This window comes from Schistocerca nitens, chromosome 2 (genome assembly GCF_023898315.1).
Source record: "Schistocerca nitens isolate TAMUIC-IGC-003100 chromosome 2, iqSchNite1.1, whole genome shotgun sequence".
Taxonomy (NCBI): Eukaryota; Metazoa; Arthropoda; class Insecta; order Orthoptera; family Acrididae; genus Schistocerca; species Schistocerca nitens.
In genome coordinates, this window is record NC_064615.1 from 846,715,467 (window position 1) to 846,725,583 (window position 10,117).

The window sequence follows — 10,117 nt, forward strand, 5'->3', positions numbered from 1 at the left end:
CGATAGATCGACAAGCATTAGGTAATGTTACCAGGCATGATGGGCTGCATAGGGAGATCGGAAAAAGTCTGAGAATAACCGTGAAGAAAAAAAATCGATACGTTGCTCCTTTTCGAGGTAATTATCACTGAAGTTAGCCAATCAGGCCGTCGCACGCACAAATTCAAGCAGCCAGACAAAGACTGTGTCACCACTGGTGTTCTTCGTTTGGTTTTCTAAAACCGAACAAGAGGGCGATAAGAAGTTGGACATTTGACGGTAGTGAGGATCGAAACCGAACCAAAAGTTGAGAAGTTTCGTGCGATACCGTCTACGTGTGCTATGAGAACAACGGGCACTAACTGTATGTGGAGAGCCGCATGAATTTGCGCTCCCACGGCCTGATTGGCTAACATCAATGCTAACTCGGGATCGGCGCAACGTGTGAAATTTTTGTCTGAACAGTCATTTCTCAGCACAATCTCTTCTGTAACACCCTTACGAGCTTTTTACTCCGTTTCTGACCACCCTGTGTAACGGGCGTGAACGGCGTCTGATGAGGAGTGATCATCGTGAAGGACACGGGCATGCCACGTATTGGTGTAATGAAGGCGATCGAGTACCAAAAATGGACTCCCTGCAACGTTTAGTCTCATACAGTGCCATTCGTCGGAGACTAGCTGCAGCCGTACCGGAGAATTATTTTCCCCAGTGTAGGCTGCCGTTAATACAACAACACAAACGACCATGACCGGGATGCAGAGTCAGCTAATAACCGGCGACGTACCATGTACAGCGAATCACGGTTCTCTGCTACCAAGGGTGACATTCATCAGGGAATATGGTGACCATCTGGTGAGGGTCCCAATCCTTCAATGCTTTGGATAGGCGCCCCGGGATTACTCCTGGTGACAGATATAGGGAGCCATTGAGTATGACTTCGGGTTACACTTGGTAGAGATCGAGGAAACTGACGGCATAATGTTACGTCACGGGTATCCTACGTCATCATGTGTTACCTCGGCATAATGGTGGTATTTTTCAACAGGATCATGCTCGTCTCTGCGTGGTGTTGTGGTACTCCTATCGGCAGCAAGGTTCTCACATGTGTCCCCCATATAACATGTATGAGAACAGTTAGAACGTAGACTCCGTTGCAGTAACAGTATACAGTATATTTATCAAGGACCAATTACAACAGTTCTTGACCAGCTTCCCTCAGAAGAGGATAGAACAGCTTTGCGGTACCCTTCCCAACCGAATCAGTGCATGCAGCTGAAGGGGTGCAAAGTCACACTGGCAAGGTCTTTGGTAAATGGCTCGTTACTATGATCACGAAAATAACATCGCAATCCACCTCAACCCGGAAAATTTCATTCCGTTTTCTCCTCCTACCTCAGTGAGTCTTCATTTTTTGTCGGGAACTTTACTTGGCTGAGAATTTGTCGGGAACTTTACTTGGCTGAGAAGTCCCTCAAGATCCACGGGTGCCGGCGAGAGTGGCCGTGCGGTTCTAGGCGCTGCAGTCTGGAGCCGAGCGACCGCTACGGTCGCAGGTTCGAATCCTGCCTCGCGCATGGATGTGTGTGATGTCCTTAGGTTAGTTAGGTTTAATTAGTTCTAAGTTCTAGGTGACTGATGACCTCAGAAGTTAAGTCGCATAGTGCTCAGAGCCATTTGAACCATTTTTTGATCCATGGGTCATTACTCAAACATTTCGCGGTACCTAGAGATTGAAAAATATTTAAAACAGGAAAGTAATGCAAAGAATTAATGCAGGTCTGGCAATAATCGTATCCGAGTTAATTTGCGGAGGATTCCCTCACATAATTTGCCTGTTGTGCCACACGTCGCTGACGGCCCTGAAGGCTGGCTGGTTCAAATGGCTCTGAGCACTATGGGACTTAACTTCTGAGGTCATCAGTCCCCTAGAACTTAAAACTACTTAAACCTAACTAACCTAAAGACATCACACACATCCATGCCTGAGGCAGGATTGGAACCTGCGACCTAGAACCGCTCGGCCACTCCGGCCGGCTGAAGGCTGGCCATGGCCGCAATTTGCGAGTAGCCTAATGGCATGGAAGCTTCGAAGCCGGACGCCAGCAACGCTGCCAGTTTACTTCTCTCATAGGATGTTTTGAAAACTCACCTTAATCGAAGTTTTTTTTTAGAAAGCCATTATCAGTTTTAATCAGTACTTGCATTTTTTTTTTTTGCATAAGCACATGGGCGCGGAATACTTGGTATATAAGCAATGGGGATGTTTTAGGTATCCATTTTCTTCTCCACCAAGTATCTTCTCTTCCTCGGGTAAAGATTCTTCGCTTACGATTTCCCTTAGAAGCAGCGCTTCGTTATTTATGAACACTAAAGAGCGTTTGATGAGAGTGCAGGAGATTATGAGGTGTGGTATGCTGCTCAAAGAGCGCCTTACCCTTTATTGTGCGGCGGTTTTAATGTTTGCGGTGGGAAAAAGACGGGATGCTGGGGGTGGGGGAGGGGAGGCAGTAAGCGTGTGGTGTGTTTTCGTTCGGCGCCGCGCCGTCCCGCTGCTCGGGCCTACGACCTTAACAATCCTCTCGTCAGCCGCAGAGGACGACTTGTCGCACGCATCCCTCTTGATACCTACTTTCTCTCAGCTCGGGAATGTCTTCAACAACAGAGATTCAAATGAAGTTTGCGCTCTCGCGGGCTCCCGGCCTGGAGAGCCGCCGCGTACTTATGCAAAGTAGGCTGCCGGCGCTCCCACGGCGCGTACTTGCAGTCTCTCTCTCTCTCTCTCTCTCTCTCTCCTACTGCCACTCTCGCCATCGCTCTTGCCCTACCAGGCAACGCTCTTACCCGTCTCCCTCCCTCTCTTTCTTTGCCAGTCCGACCCGCGCGAATCTCTCATTTCTGGCCGCTAGTTACATACAATATCACTTAAGAGACCTACGGGGTTACAACAATGACGGACAGCCATCAAAGCGAGCGAGGGCAGCTTAGCTCTCTCTCTCTCTCTCTCTCTCGTACCTCCTGACGGAGTGATAATCGAGTTTCGCCTAGTCGGTCTCTTCCAAGACAAACGTGGTTTCCGCACTGTGCACCCGAAGGAACGGGACACACCGCCAACTGTACAGTTTCGTACGATCCTGTCGGAACAGACGATCCCGACTCCGCTCGGTCCCTCCCTCGGATTTCCCCACCCTTCAAGCCAAGCCGGGAAACGCACCCTTCTCTCCACATTTCTAAAGTTTACATAAGCTCAGCCAGCACATAAGAATGACTCTGTATTGTCTTTTCCGTGGCCATAGAAACCAACCCCCCCGCCACCCACCCTTCCTCTCAAAAAGCCACCCCCGACCTTTTTTTGCCTCCACCCCCTTCTTTCCTTTTCAGAGTGAAAGCAGAAAACACTCCCTTCCCGCAGCGGCGCGCCCCTAAGAAAATGTAGCTGGAAATTTCTTCATCTATTTTAACCCCCTTCCCCTCTCCTCACATACCTTCACTCATCAACCCTTTTGCCTGCTGGCTGCTGCCTCCGCTCCCACCTTTTCCAACCCCCGGCGCGTCCCATCCTCCTTTCCCGACGCACCGTCTCGCACCCCAAGAGCCGCCACCTCCCAACTCCCCCTCCACCCGCCCGCAAGCGCGCTCGGTTCCTACCCTCTTAGCTGTCTGTCTGTTCTTGGCAATCGTTAAAATCTGGCCAAGAAGAAATGTGCGGAAGGGAGTACGCGGGGGGGGGGGGGGGGAGGGAAGGGGGTGCGCTGCAAAGAAAGGAGAGAGAGCAGAAAACTCTACAACACTCTCCGCCCGCCCTCCGTGCGCCACCCTCCGCTACCCCTCCAATCCCTTCCCCCACCCCTAACCCCCCGCCGAGCCCCGCTACGGCGCAGCGCCGTCACCCCTCCCCCCACCCTACCTCCTTCTCAAACCCTTTTATTACTTCCCCTTCTTGGCCGAGCTCGCATTTTAATCGATTTCATTTGCGCGCATGTGAGTGAGTGAGACTGTGTGGCAAAAACTGCTGCCAGGAGAAAATGAAGAACAAGGAAGGAAACGGAGGAAGGAAGGTCGGAGAGCGAAGATGCAACGGCGGCGGCGGCGGCGGCGGTGGTGGCGTGGCGGGGGGGAGCGGGCACACTCAGAAGAGAACGTGTTTTCTTTGTTTTGCTCGTGCTTACGTCATTAAGGCCGCCATATATACTTACAGCCGAGGGGGGCGGGGGTGGAGCAGGGTGTGGCCCGTCTTGCCTCTCCCAGACAGCCTCCGCAAGACTGCCTGCCCGTCCGTTCGGATTTCCCAATAATAAAACTTACCGATGGGTGCGCGCTCTTCCCTCCCCCTCGCACAGTGTCCGCACTACTCTAATTAAAATATTTCGGACGTCTGCCGCGTAGAGTTCAGCGCCCCCACGCTGCGACTCGGCTTCCTCGCGCGGAATTTTTTTAGCCGCCGAAAGGCCAGGCCGCCCCGGTCCGGCGGCGCCTCTTTCGGCAGCGCTGGCCCACACAGCACCTGTTCTAAAGCGGCCGCTTTTAATGACGGCCGCCGTGCGAGCAGGTCGTTGAACCCTTTAGCGTGCCGTGAATTTTTAAGGAGCTGCGCCGAATTTACGCCGCCAGTCTATGCGCGCCCGCGCGCTTTTTGAGAGCCTCTCGCATGCGTCGACCGCCGACTGAATAATTCCACTATTTGTTTACCCCGCGCAGCAGACGATGGAACGCGTCGAAACGAGAACAAATGTCCAAGTTCACGGACAACAGGGTTTGGTTACAATGGGAGAGATAACGATACAACTTTATGTAAGCTCTTCATATCCTGAGCCTATTTAATGGAACACTGAGGCCCTCTTTCGTTCTCCTTATACAGGGTGTTACAAAAAGATACGGCCGAACTTTCAGGAAACATTCCTCACACACAAATAAAGAAAAGATGTTATGTGGACATGTGTCCGGAAACGCCTAATTTCCATGTTAGAGCTCATTTTAGTTTCGTCAGTATGTACTGTACTTCCTCGATTCACCGTAAATTTTCACAATCAACATGTGTGGGCTGAGGAGAATCCGCACGCAATTGTGCAATCACGTCATCAACACAGATTCTCTGTGAACGTTTGGGCAGGCATTGTTGGTGATGTCTTGATTGGGCCCCATGCTCTTCCACGCACGTTATCATGATTTCATACGGGATACTCTACCTGTGCTGCTAGAACATGTGCCTTTACAAGTACGACCCGACATGTCGATGGAGCTCCTGCACATTTCAATCGAAGTGTTCGTACGCTTCTCAACAACAGATTCGGTGACCGATGGATTGGTAGAGGCGGACCAATTCCATGGCCTCCACGCTCTCCTGACCTCAACCCTCTTGACTTTCATTTATGGGGGCATTTGAAAGCTCTTGTCTACGCAACACCGGTACCAAACGTAGAGACTCTTCGTGCTCGTATTGTGGACGGCTGTGATACAATACGCCATTCTCCAGGGCTGCATCAGCGCACCAGGGATTCCATGCGACGGAGGGTGGATGCTTATCCTCGCTGACGGAGGACATTTTGAACATTTCCTATGACAAAGTGTTTGAAGTCACGCTGGTACGTTCTGTTGCTGTGTGTTTCCATTCCATGATTAATGTGATTTGAAGAGAAGTAATAAAATGAGCTCTAACATGGAAAGTAAGCGTTTCAGAACACATGTCCACATAACATATTTTCTTTCTTTGTGTGTGAGGAATGTTTGCTGAAAGTTTGGCCGTACTTTTTTGTAACACCCTGTATATTGCGACATGTCCGTAACTGTTCTGAGCTTGTGTTTACGTCTGTAATTGTTGTGTCAGTTTGCAGTCTTTCAAAGAGAACAAATTGCCTCTGCCGTTGAGATATACCTACGTACTCCAGTAATATTTGCTCCCACGTTTATAAAACGCGACATCAAGTGGTGTAAAATCGAACTAAATAGTCCTGCGAGTAAGCAAAGCCAAGTGAGCTGTCGTGACGGAAAAATAATTAACAATGATGCTTGTTACACTGTTTTTATTACATTCTCTCACACATTTGTGATCAATATCACAGAAGAATATGTTGATAAAGAAATTATATTAAAAAACTAAAAACCCGCCTCGATTGCGAAAAAAGCACCTAGTGTTAAGTGTTAACCCAGGTTTCGGCGTAGATAACTACACCTTCTTCAGAACAACAATAAAACCCACAAGTGCCTAAGAAGACCTTTGTCAATGATTAAAAGAACACCATAGATATATATTTATAAACGAAAAAGAAAAGGAAACCACAAACAGTACATATGTACAAAGTCAAAACCACTACTTAATGGTGTACGCTCCACCTCACACCCGGCTTATGTTCGATGGGCCATGACCCGCCATAAACTGCAGCTACAAACGGTCGCTCACTTACAAGCCTGACCCGCTATGTATGCACACGCGTCAGACAAGGAAAGTTACTTGAATGCGCATGCGCATACGAATACGAGAAAGTTTATCCATGGGTCGGGGCTAAATAGCCCATATATTCCCAACGATGGATCAACGTACATCAAAAAATAAAATATTAATATATAATTAATATATTAACCAACGATTGCTGACGCGCTGCGATTTTGAAGGTTCATAAAGAAATTACTTTGTGTCATGTCTTTTTTCTACAATTCATTAAAGCATAGTCGAACGATAGAAGCCTTTCGGGTTATGCCTGTAGTTCTGGCTTGAAACGACTGAGGTTTCAATGGCTAGGTTCATTAATCGCACTGCTACGACTTAGGCATTGGTGGAAATTACAGAGCAACTAAAAATTGGTTGTTTCAACTGATCAGTGTGACGAAGAGAGCTTACAGTAAGTGGAAGTAGAAGAATATGAATGAAACTATTATCACCATTAGTGGCAGCAGCTGCAGTAGTACAATTACTACCAGCATTAACTATATTAGTACATAGCCTCTATGATTTACTCGCATAGCCACTTAAGACTCTCAAGTCATTTTAATACCATTGGTGATATTAGAATTGTTATTTCTTGGGTGAAAGAGGAAACTGCACTTAACGAAGAATTTAGAAGACATACGCAAAACCTACACTGCGTCTTTATTTGAATGATTTGGAAAATCTCATGACATGGCAGCAGAGATGGAAGCATATAATTAGCTTAGAGTGTAGATCTTTCGGAGTAACTAACATCTTAATGATAAACATAATCTACCACATCGCTTCAGTAATGGCAGAAAGGTAACCGGTAAAAATGCTATTACAGGTTTATGAAGAACCATTACACTTTTTCCTTAAGATTTCTCAAAGCAAAGAGGCACGGTTGATGGGTTTAAGAGCGACTGTGTTAATGAGATTTCTGATAAAAATGACGATATACTAGGTGAAAATAAGTTTACTGCAGACTAAATACATAACGTGGATGAAACCGCATTACCCACAATTCATAATCCGTGCAAAGTAATTCATCGAAAAGGCAACGAATCATCGTCTACAGCCATTCGGAAGATTGATCTTTAAAAACATTAAGAAGCAGCTACAATGAAGTGACTTCTTTGTGGCTAAGTCCAAGTCCCGACGAAGTCATAAAACAAGCTAACATCGCAGGCTCCTGGGTAATGCATACACCAGATCAGTTTGTACGGACAGAGCACAAAACGATTTGAAGGCAACAGGCTTGTTGCCGTGTGATAGAAATGTCGTCAAAGGAGAGGACTTCGTAGCTGCTACTGTACATGTTGTTGATAAGTCAGACGAAGAATCAGCTGATAGAACTAATGCAAGAACATGAAGTCTGGAAGGCCGTCTAACATTGCAACACCATTCAGTGATCAATTTAGACCTTCTATAATATGGACCCGAAAACAATATTGCAACGGTTGCCAAAATTGGCAGTCAACAAATCGTCTTACTTGAACTCTGTATCTCCTATCACGTGTGTAAGAACTGTCATCAAGAGGAATACGAAACGACCTAAACCAACGATGGAATTAGAAAAAAAAAAAGGTTCAAATGGCTCTGAGCACTATGGGACTTAACATCTATGGTCATCAGTCCCCTAGAACTTAGAACTACTTAGACCTAACTAACCTAAGGACAGCACACAATAACCAGTCATCACGAGGCAGAGAAAATCCCTGACCCCGGCGGGAATCGAACCCTGGAATTAGCATCAAGCCCTCACAAGAAGAAAATAGAAGCCATAGAAAAGGCAAATAAAAAGAAAAAACCAGTGCACGAATCTATAAAAAGTGAGACAGATAGATGAAAGCTTTCAGGAGAATAAAAAAGTAAGGGAAAGAGTGAGTTGGCTATGTAGCTGCGTAGGGAAAATCGAGAAGAAGAGGTGATTAAGTGTTTGAAATGTAAATTTTGGGAACCTGAGCTATGTACTGACATGGAAGGAAAAATGAGGAAACATTTCTGTGATATCTGTGTTGAAACCAACTGATTTTTGATGTTCCAAGTTAAGCAATTTAATTTTTTAAGAATTTATCTTTTGTTTCCTATGTGTGATTTCATTACGTGTAACTGTGGAGGTAACGTAATGTTTGTAGCTCGTAATTCATTATTGTGATCTTTTGTTACATTATTCAGTGGATGTATTATTTCGTGGCTGTCTTCTTATGCTGAGTACGGCTTAGGCTACAGGCGTACTACGGCCTGGGAAACCGGACGCCTAATTATACCCAAAGGTACAGATTTGAAAAAGGGTGAAAACTCATTTTGAGAAAAGATTTGTGTATTTGTGTGGAAGCTGATTCACAGCTTAAAATATAAAGATTATGTATACGCGAAATAAATTGTGTTATTTAAAGTACCCTTCCAAATAGTGCGACTGAGCAACCTTACCATATATTTTGAGTGCATTCTCAAATCCACAACTCGCATGGCTACAGCCTGTAAGCGGAACATACTTGATTAATCAAAAATAGAGAAAAAATGAGATGGTGGTTTTAATGCTACAGGTACTCTACGTGATCACGGCCCCACGTCATTATAGCGCACGGAACGATCATACAACCATCCTTTCTGGCAGAAAGATCACAATACATAGCAATAGACGGAAAATAATCGAATAAAATAGAAACCATACACTCCAGGCGTTCCACAAGAAAGTGTTACAGGCTCTCTGCTGTTCCGAATTTATATAAACGATTTAGGAAGAAATCTGATCAGCCCTCTTAAATTGTTTGCGAGTGATTCTGTCGTATTCCGTAGAGTAGAGTCATCAGAAGATCAAAACAAATTGCAAAATGTTTTAGACAAAATATTTGTATGGTGTGGAAAGCGACAATTGTCTCTCAATAAGGAAAAGTGTGAGATCACCTACCTGACAAGGGAACCTCCCCATCGCACCCCCCTCAGATTTAGTTAAAAGTTGGCACAGTGGATAGGCCTTGAAAAACTGAACACAGATCAATCGAGAAAAAAGGAAGAAGTTGTGTGGAACTATGAAAAAATAAGCAAAACATACAAACTGAGTAGTCCATGTGGAAGATAGGCAACATCAAGGTGCTGTGAACTCAGGAGCGGCGTGGTCCCGTGGTTAGCGTGAGCAGCTGCGGAACGAGAGGTCCTTGGTTCAAGCCTTCCCTCGAGTGAAAAGTTTACTTTCTTTATTTTCGCAAAGTTATGATCTGTCCGTTCGTTCATTGACGTCTCTGTTCACTGTAATAAGTTTAGTGTCTGTGTTTTGCGACCGCACCGCAAGACCGTGCGATTAGTAGATTAAAGGACGTGCCTCTACAATGGGAACCGAAAACATTTGATCGCGAGGTCATGGGTCAACCGATTCCTCCACAGGAAAACACGTCTGATGTATTCTATACGACACTGGTGACGGCATGTACGTCACATGATAGGAATATGTTGTCGACCCACCTAACTTGTACACTTGGCGAATGGGTAAAAAGATTCTTCTACCTTGCCCGATTTAGGTTTTCTTGTGGATGTGATAATCACTCCCAAAAAAGTGATGAAAACATAACAGTTTGTCGCGTAAACTGAAAATAAAAAATTAAACTTTTCACTCGAGATAATGCTTGAACCCAGGACTCTCGTTCCACAGCTGCTCACGCTAACCACGGGACCACGGCGCGCCTGAGTACACATTCTCCTTGATGTTGCCTATCTTGCTTATGGACTACTCAG